This window comes from Chelonoidis abingdonii, chromosome 5, assembly GCF_003597395.2.
Source record: "Chelonoidis abingdonii isolate Lonesome George chromosome 5, CheloAbing_2.0, whole genome shotgun sequence".
Classification (NCBI taxonomy): domain Eukaryota; kingdom Metazoa; phylum Chordata; order Testudines; family Testudinidae; genus Chelonoidis; species Chelonoidis abingdonii.
Genome location: NC_133773.1, coordinates 26,650,856 through 26,665,224, shown reverse-complemented (window position 1 = coordinate 26,665,224; position 14,369 = coordinate 26,650,856). Strand labels below are relative to the sequence as shown.

The window sequence follows — 14,369 nt, the reverse complement described above, 5'->3', positions numbered from 1 at the left end:
GGTTAGCTAATCATGTTACAAAATGTTGGGATTGGTTTGGTAAATTTTAGTAGAATGTTTGGTTACGGTATAGCTAAGAATATTATTAGATAAATTAGGGACAAAAAGGAAGTAAGTTGGGATTCGAAAATAAGGAAAAAGAAACTTGGATTTAAGCTTGCAGGAAGTTCACCCCAGTAAACATTGAATTGTTTGCACCTTCGGACTTCAATATTGTTGTTCTCTGTTCATGCGAGAAGGACCAGAGAAGAGGGAGAGTGAAGTAATAAGCTCTCTAACATCTTGACCATCTAGCACCACCAGGACGCCTTGTTGTTTTTGCTGATACAGACTAACACGGCTACCACTCTGAAACCTAACATAAAAAAAGAAACTTGCAGACATCTACATTAGGTCTTGTAGAGATAAAAATTATCATGACTGTACTTGCCCAAATGAACAATTTTATTTCCTCCTATAGTACAGGCTGGATTTCCCTTGTCTTGTGTGTAACCTCGTTAAGAACTAATGTTTACCTAGGTTGAATGCTGTGCTAACAAGTACATTTATGGCTATATATGCCATCTCTTACTTCTTTTGGTAAGAGCCTCAAGTCAGATGCAGTTTGTCCTGAGCCAGTAATGGACTTTGTTAACAGAGCCTTCATTTACATATTTGTATCTGTATATATGAAAATGAGTCTGTCTTGAATTACCAATATGACATCTTGAGCAATGTCCCTCCCTTAGAAGAATGCAAGGTACACCTTGAAGGGATAGATTTAGGGTCTGCTTCTCCTCCCAATCTAGTCAATGGCAAAGCTCCCATAGGCTTTAGTAGGTTGAGGAGTAGGCTGTTAGTTATAATTATTAATTAAATGTGATTAGGGGATGACATATGCTTTATGAACTGTATTAATTAACCTTACAAGTTGTCCTATAAAATCAGGATGTATAAAATAATGAAAAAGGCCTTTTTCTTCCTTTATCTGGGATTGATTCTCCTCTCTCTTACAGTGGTATAAATCAGGAGTAATTGCACTGAAGTTAGCTTTTCTGAGAAGTCAGCGGTGTTACACCAGTTTTACACTTCTGTAAGTGAGAGGAAAATCAGGCCCTTTGATTTTTTTCTAGACATTAATTGGTGATAATAAGGCTGTAACATAGTACACTCTAGAAGAAAAGCAGAGAGAAAAAGAAAGGAGATCCAGCTCAAGCAAATTACATTTGAGTACTGCAAAGAAGTTGGTTGCAAAGAAGTGTCTGCATTGGCAGCATGAGCTTGACTAGTTAATATTGAGTTTCTTTCATTCTGAATTCTTCTATTTTCTGTTTTAAAACCTACCATGTCCCATGCAGTTTAATTGACAGAGGTAGCCCTTGTGAAACTGGAAGCCAGATTCTCCTCTGTCTTCCACCTGACATCAGGGGCGATGGATTCTTTGTAACAGTGGGGAGGGCATGAGGCCCCACCCCTGCCCCATCCCTTCCCCCAAGGCCCTGCCCCCTCAGACAAGCCAGAAGTCGAAGCCTGACTGTGGATCCCAGGCCCCTCCACCTGGCCAGTGTCAGGGAATCCAAGAGCAGCCCCTGGCACGTGTCCCTGCCCCCTGGGTCCCCCACCCAGGGCAGGTGGTGGGTCTGCAGCCCCCCACAACTGTCCACACGGCTCCTATGCCGACTCAGCTTCCAGCCTGACCTGGGCACGGGGTCTGGCCAAAGAGTCGCAGCCGGGCCATGGTAAGAGCCACCTGGGGAGCCGCAGACCCTCAATGTGCTCTGGGTGGAGGGTATGGAGGTGGGGAGGGGCTGCTCTCAGGCCCCTCCACCCTGGGCAGGTGGAGGGGCCCAGGTTTCTCACAGCTGGGGGAGAGGGATGGGAGGGTAGGTCATCAGAGGGAAGAGGTGGGGCAGGGAGCTGGGCCCATTGCAAAAAGTGGACTGACCTGGCCTGTCCACTTTGAAAAGTGGGAAGGCCGTGGCCCCTTCCCCCTCCCCCCACCTTACATAGTCTTTTACATCTCTGAAGAGTAGGGTAAAATGCAAAGTCTTTTACATCTTTTACATCAAAGTCTTTTACATCTCTGAAGAGTAGGGTAAAATGCAAAGTAGGGTAAAATACAATATCCAGGAAATGAAGCCTCAATCTCCCATTGTTCAAGCAGATCTACTGCATGTTGGGAGCACCAGCAACAGAGTTTTACAACAACTGAACTTTCCTGATCTTGGATTCAGGCTCTCGATCCTGAAGTCAGCAATGATAAGTGGGAATGTAACTGCTGCAATGAGCAAGTATAGTGCTTCTCTTGCCTTCCTCTTCTTCCCAGAGTTCTGAGTTGGGCTGAGCTGGCAAAGTAGAGGTAATCATACTAGCCCTTAGGTGTCATAGATGCCCTTAGTCTTCACAGTTAACAGACTTGTCACTGGACCATCCCTGGAAACTGTTTCTCCTCACTCACCATTGATCCAGAGTCCAAAGTCTTTTTCTCATTCATAGCAGCTTGGAGACTTCTAGATTCATAGATTCATAGACTCTAGGACTGGAAGGGACCTTGAGAGGTCATCGAGTCCAGTCCCCTGCCTATCATGGCAGACCAAATACTGTTCTAGACCATCTCTGATAGACATTTATCTACCTACTCTTAAATATGTCTCCGAGAGATGGAGATTCCACAACCTTCTAGGCCATTTATTCCAGTGTTAACTACCTGACAGTTAGGACTTCTCCTAATGTCCCACCTAATCTCTCCTTGCTCAGTTTTAAGCCCATTGTTTCTTGTTTTATCATTAGAGCTAAGGTGAACAAGTTTTCTCCCTCCGTCCTGCATAACCCTTTTAGATACTGAAAATGCTATCATGTCCCTCTCAGTCCTTCTCTTTTCCAGACTAAATAAACCAATTCTTCGTCAGCTTCCTTATATAGGTTCATGTTCTCAAGACCTTGATCATTCTTTTGCTCTTCTCTGGACCATTCTCCATATTCTCCACATCTTTTCTTGAAATGTGGTTGCCCAGAACTGGACACAATACTCCAGTTGAGCCTAACCAGCGCAGAGAAGACGGTAAGAATGACTCCTCGTGCTTGTTTACACCACATCTGGTTAAGCAACTCACGAAATCCACGTTTTGCTTTTTTGTCAAACAGTATCACCCGTGTCTTGACTCTTTTAGCTTGTGGTCCCACTATGACCCCTAGATTTTCTGTCAACTCTCTTCCTAGAGTCTCTTCCCATTCGTGTATGTGTGAAAACCTGTTGTTTCCTTCCTACTGGAGCACTTTATTCTGCTCTTTATTGAACTTATTCGGTTTACCTTCAGGAACCCATTTTCTCCCATTTGGTCCACATCATTTTGAATTTTGATCTGTCCTCCAAAAGCACGTGCAACACTCTAGTTTCGGTATTGCTCGCAAACTTAATAGCGACTTTCTATGCGCACATCTAATCGTCTGATGAAGATATTGAACAGAGCCCGGTCCCAAAACAGACCTCTGAGGGACCCCACTTTGTTATATACCTTTCCAGCAGTTGGAGCCTATTAACTACTTTGAGTCATGCTTATCCAGCCACATATGGCACCCTCCTCATAGTAGCCCATCATTAATTGTATTTGCCTAGTTTATCTGATAAAGGGGATATCATGTGAGACCGTATCAAGTGCCTTACTTAAAGTCTAGGTAACCACATCCACCTCTCTCTCTTACCACCAGACCGTTATTACCACAGAAAGCAATCAATGCGTTTGACACGATTTGTTCTTTACAAATCCATGTGGCGTCATACCTTACTATCTAACCTTCCAAGTGTTTTGCAGAATGATTTCTAATATAACTTGCTCCATTATTTCCTGGCCACAGAAGTAAAACTAAACGTGTCTGTACGTTTCCTGGTTGTTGGTAATTCCTTTTTATAGATGGCACTATGTTTGCCTTTTCCAGTCTTCTGAATCTCCTCCTGTCCCCATGACTTTCCAAAGATAAATAGCTATGAGGCTCAGATACTCCTCTATTAACTCCTTGAGTATTCTAAGGATATTTCATTCAGCCCTGGTGACTTGCAGGCATCTAACTTTTCTAAGTGATTTTTAACTTGCTCTTTTTTTATTTTATCTTCTAAACCTACCCCCTTCCCATAAGCATTCACTATGTTAGACATTCCTTCAGACTTCTCAGTGAAGACTGAAATAAAGGTTACTTTGTTAAATGAGGCCTTCTCCTCTGAAGTGTGGATCTTGAAGCTGCAGAATGTCGTCTTCTACTGATAAATTAGCAATACTGGTGTTTGCTGGGCCACTAAGAAGAATAACACACTTGTTCACCGCACACTATCTTAGATTTCCTCCTTGAAGGGCTTTAAAAAGACCTCCACACCAGTACCCTTCAGAGGTGAGGGGGTTATAGCATGGCAGCAATGTTAGTTCCCATTCTTATGGTAGGAATTGTTAGTTTGTTTTTGCTGAAGAGCCCCCAGGATCATCTAGTGACTCCTCCATGTATTTGTCCTTCATTTTCCAAGTGTCCCCCATTTAGACCCCTGTGGGAAGTCCCCCTAAACTACTATATGCTAAGGTGATGCTTTTCATCAGAAACATGGGAGAATTCAGTTCTTTCCAGAGAACTTATATCTTTTGTCTCTGACCAGAATTCATCCTGAAGCAGTACTGCCAACTTCAAGAGATCAAAAATCACCAGTTGAACCCCCCAAAATAGTCAGATTGGCCCCAAAATCATGACATTTTAAAAAGAGATTGTATTGTGTTTTTTAGGACAGTCTCTTGGTTCTTAGGGCAGTCTGCCCATCCGCAGGGGGTGTGTATGTGACAATTAGTGTTGCCCACTCTTCCACATGTACTGTGATTCCACAGGTGATTTTTGGGCCCTGCTGCCACTCTCACCTCCACATCTGCCTGTCTTCTGCCCAGCAATTAAGCCTGTCTCCCAGTCCCCAATCAGTTTTCTCCCCACCCAACCCCCACTCAGTTCAGCCCCCCAGTTCAGTCCCCCAGCCCTCATCATCACCATCCCATCAGTTCATCTCCCCATACCCCATCAACTCCACCACCCTCAATTCACCTTTCTAGCACTCACCACATCTGTTCAGAATCCATTCTCAATACAGTTCCCCCAAACCATCAGCCCTCATCCTCCTCACTTCAGCTCCCTTGCAGTCCCCAGCCTCATTTCTGCTCCTTAGGGTTCTTCACTCTCCACAAGTTTGGGAGAGGGCTGCAGTGGGATCCCCTCTCTCACTTTGCAGGCTGACAGGGAAGCAGCCACTTGGGGCTGATAGCTGGACAAAGCCCTGGCCGGGGCTGGAGTGGCTGACAGGATTTCTAAGTGGAAATATGCCTCACTTTTAGAACTCAATGTCAGGATTTTTTTTCCCAATTGATTCAACTGTCTACTTGAGGGTTGCCCTCCTCCCTTCTATCTCAGATGAAGTTTCTCTTCCCTGCTGGGGTGTAGCCATGGTGTCTCTTCCCCCTACTTGTTAGCTTGATAGCTCTGTTTATCTGGTATGTAAATGAATTCTCATTATCTTTCAAAGTACTTCAGAGAAATCACATTCCTTTATTTAGGGTGAGGTAATTCCTGTTTGACTGGAAGCACATATGTGCTGCCACTAGCTGGGGTTCCAGGCACCAGCGCTCCAGGCATGTGCCTGGGGCAGCAAGCCGCATGGGGCACCCTGCAGCTCCCTGCGAGGGCAGCAGACAGGCAGCCTTTGGTGGCTTGCCTGCGGGAGGTCCACTGGACCCACGGATTCAGCGGGAATTCGGCGGCAAGTACCCGGAAGCCGTGGGACCGGCGGACCTCCGGCACGCAAGCCACCAAAGGCTGCCTGACTGCCATGCTTGGGGCGGCAAAAAAGCTGGAGCCGCCCCTGGCTGCCACTGGGGAAAAAAAATCCTGACATTTGAGAGTTCTATCTCAAGATCGTGAGTGAGGCTCAATTTTACTCAGAGACTGCGACTCTCATGATCAGTTCGCAAGAGTTGGCATCTCTACTGAGAGGTGAACATTGCATACTGCATCAATTACCCGTCATCCTCCCCAGTCTGTGCCTCCACTCTGCTTCTCCACAGGGAGGAGTACTTGCATCCCAGGACGTTTAAATGTGAGTTTGAAGTTCTGCTTACTTCATTCACAAGAGTTCAGAAAGTTTTCATAATTGTTTGGTGGACTGCCACATAACCCACCATGATCTCCAGACAGGTAAGAGGCTGCATTGTATTTGTTCACAAGTTCTGACACCAGCCTTCCAAACCGGTCAAATGTTGCTTTGTTATAAAGGTAACAACTGCCTGGGATGTTTGGGTGATAGTTTCCATTTCCCAGGAATGTAGTGCCACAGTGTGGTTGTCTCAGCCACGTGCATAATGATCTATCAGATGGATCTGTCTACATCTGATGGCTGCTCCACTAGTCATAACAAGGTTTTTCAAATAGAGCTCTGAAGTAGGCCCTCCTTCTCTGTGTACTGCTCATTACATCCACGTTTGTCCTTGACTGTCCATAGGGGTAGGATGGAAGAATAGGGACATATGACAGTGGAACGTTATGCACTGGTAATTCCTTTTACCATAGTCCTCTGCACCTACTTTCTATCATTTTGTCTGCTTTGAGTTCTCTTGTTCTTGTTTCTCTATTCCTTTCTCACTCTAAAAGGACTAATTCTCATCTGCACTAAGGACTTATTTGCACTAAAGCACTACAGGTTCTCCCATTAGCTTAGGGTATGGCTACACTTACAGCTGTGCAGCGCTGGGAGTTACAGCTGTCTTCGTACAGCTGTATAGGGAAAGCGCTGCAGTGTGGCCACACTGACAGCTACCAGCGCTGCAGTGTGGCCACATTTGCAGCATTTGCAGCGCGTTGGGAGTGGTGCATTGTGAGCAGCTATCCCACAGAGCACCTCGTCCCATTTTGGCGCTGTGGGTTGTGGGAAGGGGACGGAAGGGTGCAGGTCATTCCGCTTCCTGTCCCAACGCCCCGTGGTGCATCGCTTCACATCCCAGCAGTCACTGTTTTTCCATCCATGTTTTGGCACCATTGTGAGTCTCCCAACGGTTTCTGTGCGGCGCGATTCTGTTGGGAAATGGAGCCCGAGCTGCTGAGGACTTTGCTGATGAGTGTCGCCAGCACATCACGTTTGGCAGTGAGCTATCCCTTTAGCTCCAAAGTGACAGTGAGGGGTCCGACGATGATATCGAGTCACACGAGCGTCTATGACACTAAATTGCTTGTGGCATTAACGGAAATGCTCAGCACTGATGGAACGCCACTTTTGTCTTGGGAAACAAGCACTGAGTGGTGGATCACATCGTCATGGAAGTCTGGGATGACAGCAGTGGCTGCAGAACTTTCGGATGGAAAGCCACTTTCATGGGGACTGTGTAGGAGCTCGCCCCCACCCTGCGGTGCAAGGATACGAGATTGAGAGCTGCCCTGCCAGTGGAGAAGGGTGTGGGTATGCATCTGGAAGCTGGCAACTCCAGACAGCTACCGATCGGTCGCGAAACCAGTTTGGAGTGGGAAAGTCGACCGTTGGAATCGTGTTGATGCAAGTTTGCAGGGCCATTAATCGCATCCTGCTATGAAGAACTGTGACTCTGGGAACGTGCAGGACATTCTGGATGGCTTTGCACAAATGGGTTTCCTAACTGTGGAGGGGCGATAGATGGGACGCATTTCCTATTCGGCACCACCCCACCTAGAGTCCGAGTACATTAATTGAGAGGTATTTCTCTATGGTTCTCCAGGCGCTTGTGGATCACCGTGGGCGTTTCATTGACATTTACACAGGCTGCCCTGGAACGGTGCATGATGCACGCATCTTTCTGAACAGTGGCCTGTTCAGGAAGCTGCAGGCCGGGACTTTTTTCCCAGACCGGAAAGATCACAGTAAAGGGACATCGAAATGCCCATTGTGATCCTTGGAAACCCACTTACCTGTTAAGTGCTTGGCTCATGAAACCGTATACAGGGAAGCTGACCAGGGGCAAGGACCAGTTCATACAGCAGAGCCTGTGCAGAATGACTGTGGAGTGTGCTTTTGGCTGTTTAAAAGGGCGTGGAGATCTCTTTTAGGAGCTAGACTTGGGGAAAGCAGCATCCTCGCGGTTATATCCGCATACTGTACCCTCCATATATTTGTGAAGGGAAGGGTGAAACATTCAGTCAGGAATGGACCTCTGAGTTCAATGCCTAGAGGCTGATTTGCACAGCCAGAGAGTAGGGCTACTAGAGAGGCCCAGCACGGGCTACAAGGATTAGGGATGCCCTGAGGAGGAATTTGAGGCTGAAAACCAACAGTAATGTTTGGTGCCTTGCATGGAGTGAAGTGCAGTGGTTACAATGATTTTCAGTGCCTGTTTTTTTCTGGCTACGGTATCTTTCACTTACTGCAATAATAAAAACTGTTTTAAAAGCCAAGAATTCATTTATTGAAAAGAAAATAACTTCTTGACAGACACCAAACATTTGGAATCTAAAAGGGCAGAGGGGGTGGTAGTGTGAACTGTACAGTCAGAGTTTGAATATGTCCTTTCTGGAGTGCTGTGCAATGACTGCTGCACTTCAGATGAAAATGCTGCATGGTGATGGGGGTAAGTGCAGAGGGTAAGGGTCATAGTTCTCAGGGCTGGTTGGTGAACATACAAGTGTTGGGGGCAGCTTGTGGTGGTAAGAACCTGGATGCTGGAGAAGGGGATTTGAGCTGACATTGGGGCAAGGGAAAGAGCTTTGGGACTGGGTAGTGGGGGGCGGCACGTTAGTACTCTGCCTGCATGGCTGCAAGTGACTGGACAGTCCGTTGGCGCCAGGATGCTTATCAGCTGCTTCGTGCTTTCTTCTTAGCCGCTGTCTTTCTCCTGCTTTCTCTTTCCCTCCAGTCCTGCAGTTTTCCCTCCAGTCCTGCAGTTTTTTACTCTCTCTGGCAGACTGATTCATAACTGCTTTCACCATGTCTTCTTTGCTTTTCGTGGCTTCTTCCTCAGGTTTTGTAGCCTCTGAGCAGTCGCTGATACAGCCAGTTGAATATTCAAGGACACTGTTATTAGAAAGACAAAAATTGAAACATTTAACAAAGGCAGCTTTGTATAATCACAGTGAAGGAGTTTACAGTCTCACTTTAGCGTACTTTCCACTACCAAACAGAGCACACAGAACCCACAGCAGCGAAGAATGGTGAGTGAGGGGGAATGATTGCAGGAGTTAATTAATCCTGGAAGATATCTCGCTGCTGCAGGTCACCTGGGAAGGGGGAATGACTTGCTGCTGGGTCACCTGGAAGGGGGAATGATTTATTCAGGGCACTGCAGGGGGTTCTGTGTTGTTGGGGAAAGCAAAATGCTGCAGGGGGCACCAACGCTGAACCGTCTCCCAACATTTCCATAGGACTTAATCCTGGAAGTATCTCGCTGCTGCGGGTCACCTGGGAAGACGGGAGGGTCTCTCCAGCAATGCAGATTCCGCCCTGGCCCCTATGCAGCTTGCCTGTGTGCAGCAATGGTCTCCCCACCCCTCGCGGCACAGTGGTGCGGACGCGTTAGCCTGACTGGGACAAGGACCACAGTGGCTCTCCCTATAAACTTGCGCAAGCGCATTGCCCACACTCTGGCAGAAACTTTTGAAGAGATTATCGAGGCCGATTACCGTGACGTGATAGACCACATCAATGGGCTATTCCACATCTAGGCATGCATGATGCAGCCATACCCCCCACCCTCCTCTCCCGAAACATTTCCATCCTGAAATAAAGCTGCTTACGGGAACCCACTCCTCTGCTTCTCCTTCACCAACAAGTTCCAGCTGCTGCGACTGGCTACCTTCCTCCTGGCTTGAGAAGAGCTCCTGGCTGCATGTTCTCCTGGAACTCCAGGGTGCTCCCCCCACCTCAGTACCCTCACTCTCAGTTTCCTCCCACCACTCCACCTCCCCCCCCTCGCTCTGAAGTGTCCCATCTGGTGCTTGGATTGGCAGTGTGGTCAACCCTAGTATCGCGTCCAGCTCTTGTAAAAACGGCAGGTCATGGGGGCAGCACCTGAGCAGCGGTTTCCCTCGCGGGCTTTGCAATAGGCACTCGCAGCTCCTTTACTTTAATCCTGCACTGCACCGCGTCCCGATCATGGCCCCTTTCCAGCATGGCCCTTGAGATCTGCCCATAGGTATCATAATTCCTACGGCTGGAGCACAGCTGTGACTGCACAGCTTCCTCCCCACAAACTGATGAGATCCATTCAACTCGCCATTGCTCCATGCTGGGGCTCGTTTGGCGTGGTGGAGGCATGGTCACCTGGAAAGATTCACTGATTGATTGCACTCCCGGGGCATTTAAAGGGTCACCTGAGGCCAGGGCAGTAAATGGCGAACTGATGAGCAGAGGGCTGAACAGGCATTATGGGATACCTCTGAATACCTCCGAGGCCAAATACACGCTTTTGTGCCACACTTGCGGAGCACGGTGCATCACCAGCGCTGCAATCCTTATACCCAAGGTAGAGCAGGAGTACAAACAGCGCTGCAGCCAGAGGATGCAGCGCTGTATGTGCCCTTGCAAGTGTGGATGGTGAGTAAGGCCATGGCTACACTTACAGCTGTACAGCACTGGAGTTACAGCTGTCTTGGTACAGCTGTGTAGGGAAAGCGCTGCAGTGTGGCCACTCTGCAGCTACCAGCGCTGCAGTGTGGCCACATTGCAGCATTTGCAGCTCTGTTGGGAGTGGTGCATTGTGGGCAGCTATCCCAGCGTTCAAGTGGCTGCAATGTGCTTTTCAAAAGAGGGGGGTGGGGTGGAGTGTGACAGGGAGCGTGGGGGAGAGACAGAGTGAGTGGATTTTTGGAGCTGACACTGTGTCAGCTCCCTGCCTTGCAAGTTCTAAGGACTGGAAGATACACAGCACCTACCTTCAATCATTTTAAAGTTTCGACCCCTTCCCCCACCCCTCTCTTATTCACTAAATGCAAATTATGCACTCCTAAATGGCCTTCAGACCATATAAGCAGCTGCTCCAACACAGACTCCCCCCACCCCTCCACCGTGTGGCTTCTCTACTCAAGCAAACAGCTGTGAACATTCCAAAGCAATTCCCCTGCCTGCCTCCTCTTCTCGAGAAAACAGGAGCTGTGTTTGTTTTTTAGATAAGCAGCTCCGGGGAGCCCGGAGTTCAGCCACTCTTCCAGTTTGTTGTGAACAGGCATTCTGGGATACCTCCTAATACCCTGGAGGCCAATTACAGCACTTTTGGTGGCCACACTTGCGGAGCAGCGCTGCATCACCAGCACTGCAATCCTTATACCCAAGGCAGAGCAGGAGTACAACCAGCGCTGCAGCCAGGGAGATGAAGTGCTGTATGTGCCCTGCAAGTGTGAACAGTGAGTAAGTTGCAGCGCTGGTGGTGGGTTTACAGCGCTGCAACTCTCCAGTGTAGCCAAGCCCTAAGTTGCAGCGCTGTAAACCCACCACCAACGCTGCAACTCTCCAGTGTAGCCAAGCCCTTAGTTAATCTGTCTCCCTCAGAGGCAGTAGCTGTCTCGTAAACATAGTGCTGCCTAGAAGGTGGGTTGGTCAGTATAATTATGTCACTCAGAGGTGTGGATTTTTCACACTCCTGAGCGACATAGGTAACTAATAGAGGTCTTTAATATGGATCTGGCCTAAGACACATCTTCACTGCTCTGGCACTATAAAGGGGCTGTAAAGTGGATGTAAATTATTTCACACACAGGGCTCCATTGACAAATTCTTTGCCTCCTTGCTTCCCGTTGATTGGCACCATAATGTTGTGTGCCCTTGATAGGGAAAGAGAACTACAACCAAAGGAATTACCAGTTACCTTTCTGGAAAATGTTTCTCTCGTAAAACAAACCATTATCACAATCACAATATTACAGAGCTAGCACCTGCTGTTAATTTCACAGTAAATAGGACTTGTTGCTCCAGAAAGTTTTTTAATCATAACATTAAAAACTTAACTGTATGTATGGGATTTCTGCTAACTCCAGCTGCCTTTATTGTATCACGAATGAGCTCACTGAGTGATGGGCATCCAAATGCAAATGAAATTAGCTTTGCAACCACTCATTTTAAATTGCTCTTGAATCACTCTGAAGTAAATTCCATTTGAGAAGAATTTGCTTCAAGTCCCAGACAAAAAGATAATGGTCCTATGTATTTTGATATAAGCAATAATACTTTAAGTCTGCAATTCAGAAAAATAGTGAGTTAAGTGCTGGGCTGATGAGAATTAACGCTTGATATATAGTAGTAAAATTGGTGTACTGAGCACAATATTTTCCGACCCTGAATTAGAGCTGGAATACTTGTCCATAAAAAGTGAAACATACCATAAACTCTTCCTTTCTCACATGTTAATGCAAAAAGTGCTGCATTATGTACAGTTTCAAAAATGAATGCCTAAACAAGGTATTTTTGCCTAAAATAAAGATTAAAATATAATCCTCCCACAGGTCTATCTTGTGTATGATCCTTAGCTGGTGTAAATTGCTGCAACTCTATTGACTTCCACTACATGTCACCCATTTTCACTAAGTTTGGATGTGGTCCACTGTTTTTTTTTCCAAAACACTGTTGTAGGATGTTAAAGGAGGGAGGTAAAATAGCATCTCTAAATCCAGAGAAGCCATTAAAGTATAAATTCAGCACTAAATTTATAGATGAAGGTGGTTTTGGTAAATTTATTTTCTTAGTACGAATGAATTGCATGAGTGAAGCCAGGTTAGCATTTTCATTAATCCGGTCTTTTGTCTTGGGAGTGTGGAGCAGTCAATAACAACAGCTGGGTTGTACATTTTACTACATGAAAATAAAGATGAATGTGACATTTTACAGAAGTAAACTCGTTTTGCAATAATTGGGCACAAATGGAGTCCTGTTATGTAGGAGAGCATTCATGTCTGAGTATTTGTGTTTGATCCAGGGGGCATGTTACACAGGGCATTGACAGAGTAATTGAAAATCAAGCACATGGTTCCCTGTTTAAAGGTATAATTCTTTTACAGACCATTCTTGAATGGGTACTTTTCCTGGAATGGTTAGAAAAGTTGAGCTAAGTCCAGAGATTACGCAAAGCGTGCCTCTTTGTTGCATTTCCATGGGATGCATTATTAAAATGTCCAAGAGATGTACTTTGGAAGCCACAGATCAGAATGTTGGGCAAGCACCTCCTTTTATATGTACAGCCACAGACATGCCGACATCATAAGAGGCACACGCACACGAATATGGTGTTTTAAGTCCCATCTACATTGTAGAAATAGCCATTATTGTGAAGCCTGGTTATAACAGTACCTCCACAATGTGGCTGAAACACAGCTGATCTTACAGATTTAGTACTGAACTGTATTCTAACAAGTTGGTCAGATAAGCTTTGACAGAACAGTTTTCCATTGAAATATAAACACTTCACAAAAATGTCTTGATTTCTCACAAACTTCATTTTGGAAGGGGATAAAAAGAAAGAAAGCCATGACAGTGTCAAAATGGGACGTCAATTATTCCTTTCCAGAGGACTTTGTTTTGAATTTTTTTTTTATTTTGTGTTATGCTATCTATTATAAAATAATGTCAAAATCTAAACTAAATGTTTAGATCAAGCTGAAACAATTTTTTCCTTAATTTTCTTTTGCAAAGATTTTTGCCATTTTCCAGTTATCCTAAACACAACATAAACTAATTTCAAAATCCTCCATAAAACAAATTTTCCAATCTCTGCCCCGCTATAGTTGTAACTATGTTCCAGAATCATGCTACATTCCAGGCAACATCTTGTAGCTGATCCTGAACAGATGTTCAAGGGAATGAGAAGCCAACCTTGTGACCCTGGTAGTCTGGGGAGTAGAGTTTTTATACCATGTGGGCACCATGAGGCTCCCAAAGCAGGTAATGTGATGGCTGGATGATGGCTACAGCACAGCTGTCTGGGAATGTAAGGAATCACATTCTGTAAAAGTTTATAAGGTGTCTGAATCAAGATTTTCCTGTAAGGCCTCCATCCACCCCTAACAAAGGGCTGTCCCTAAACAAAGCAATCTAACCTTTGGATCTTAGGCCTGGTATACACTGGAGGAGATTCATAGATTCTAGAACTGGAAGGGACCTCAAGAGGTCATCGAGTCCAGTCCCCTGCCCTCGTGGCAGGTCCAAATACTGTCTAGACCATCCCTGATAGACATTTATCTAACCTACTCTTAAATATCTCCAGAGATGGAGATTCCACAATCTCCCTAGGCAATTTATTCCAGTGTTTAACCACCGTGACAGTTAGGAACTTTTTCCTAATGTCCAACCAACCTAAACCTCTCTTGCTGCAGTTTAAGCCCATTGCTTCTTGCTCTATCCTTAGAGGCTAAGATGAACAAGTTTTCTCTCT

The 14,369-nt window shown here is 46.0% G+C and overlaps 1 protein-coding gene across 2 annotated transcripts in view; it reads left to right on the top strand.

Annotated features, from left to right (window-relative positions):
- The window catches only part of UNC5C (unc-5 netrin receptor C), a 385,127-nt gene that overhangs the window by 217,100 nt on the left and 153,658 nt on the right, over window positions 1-14,369 (top strand). The gene's annotated exons all lie outside the window — the stretch shown is intronic.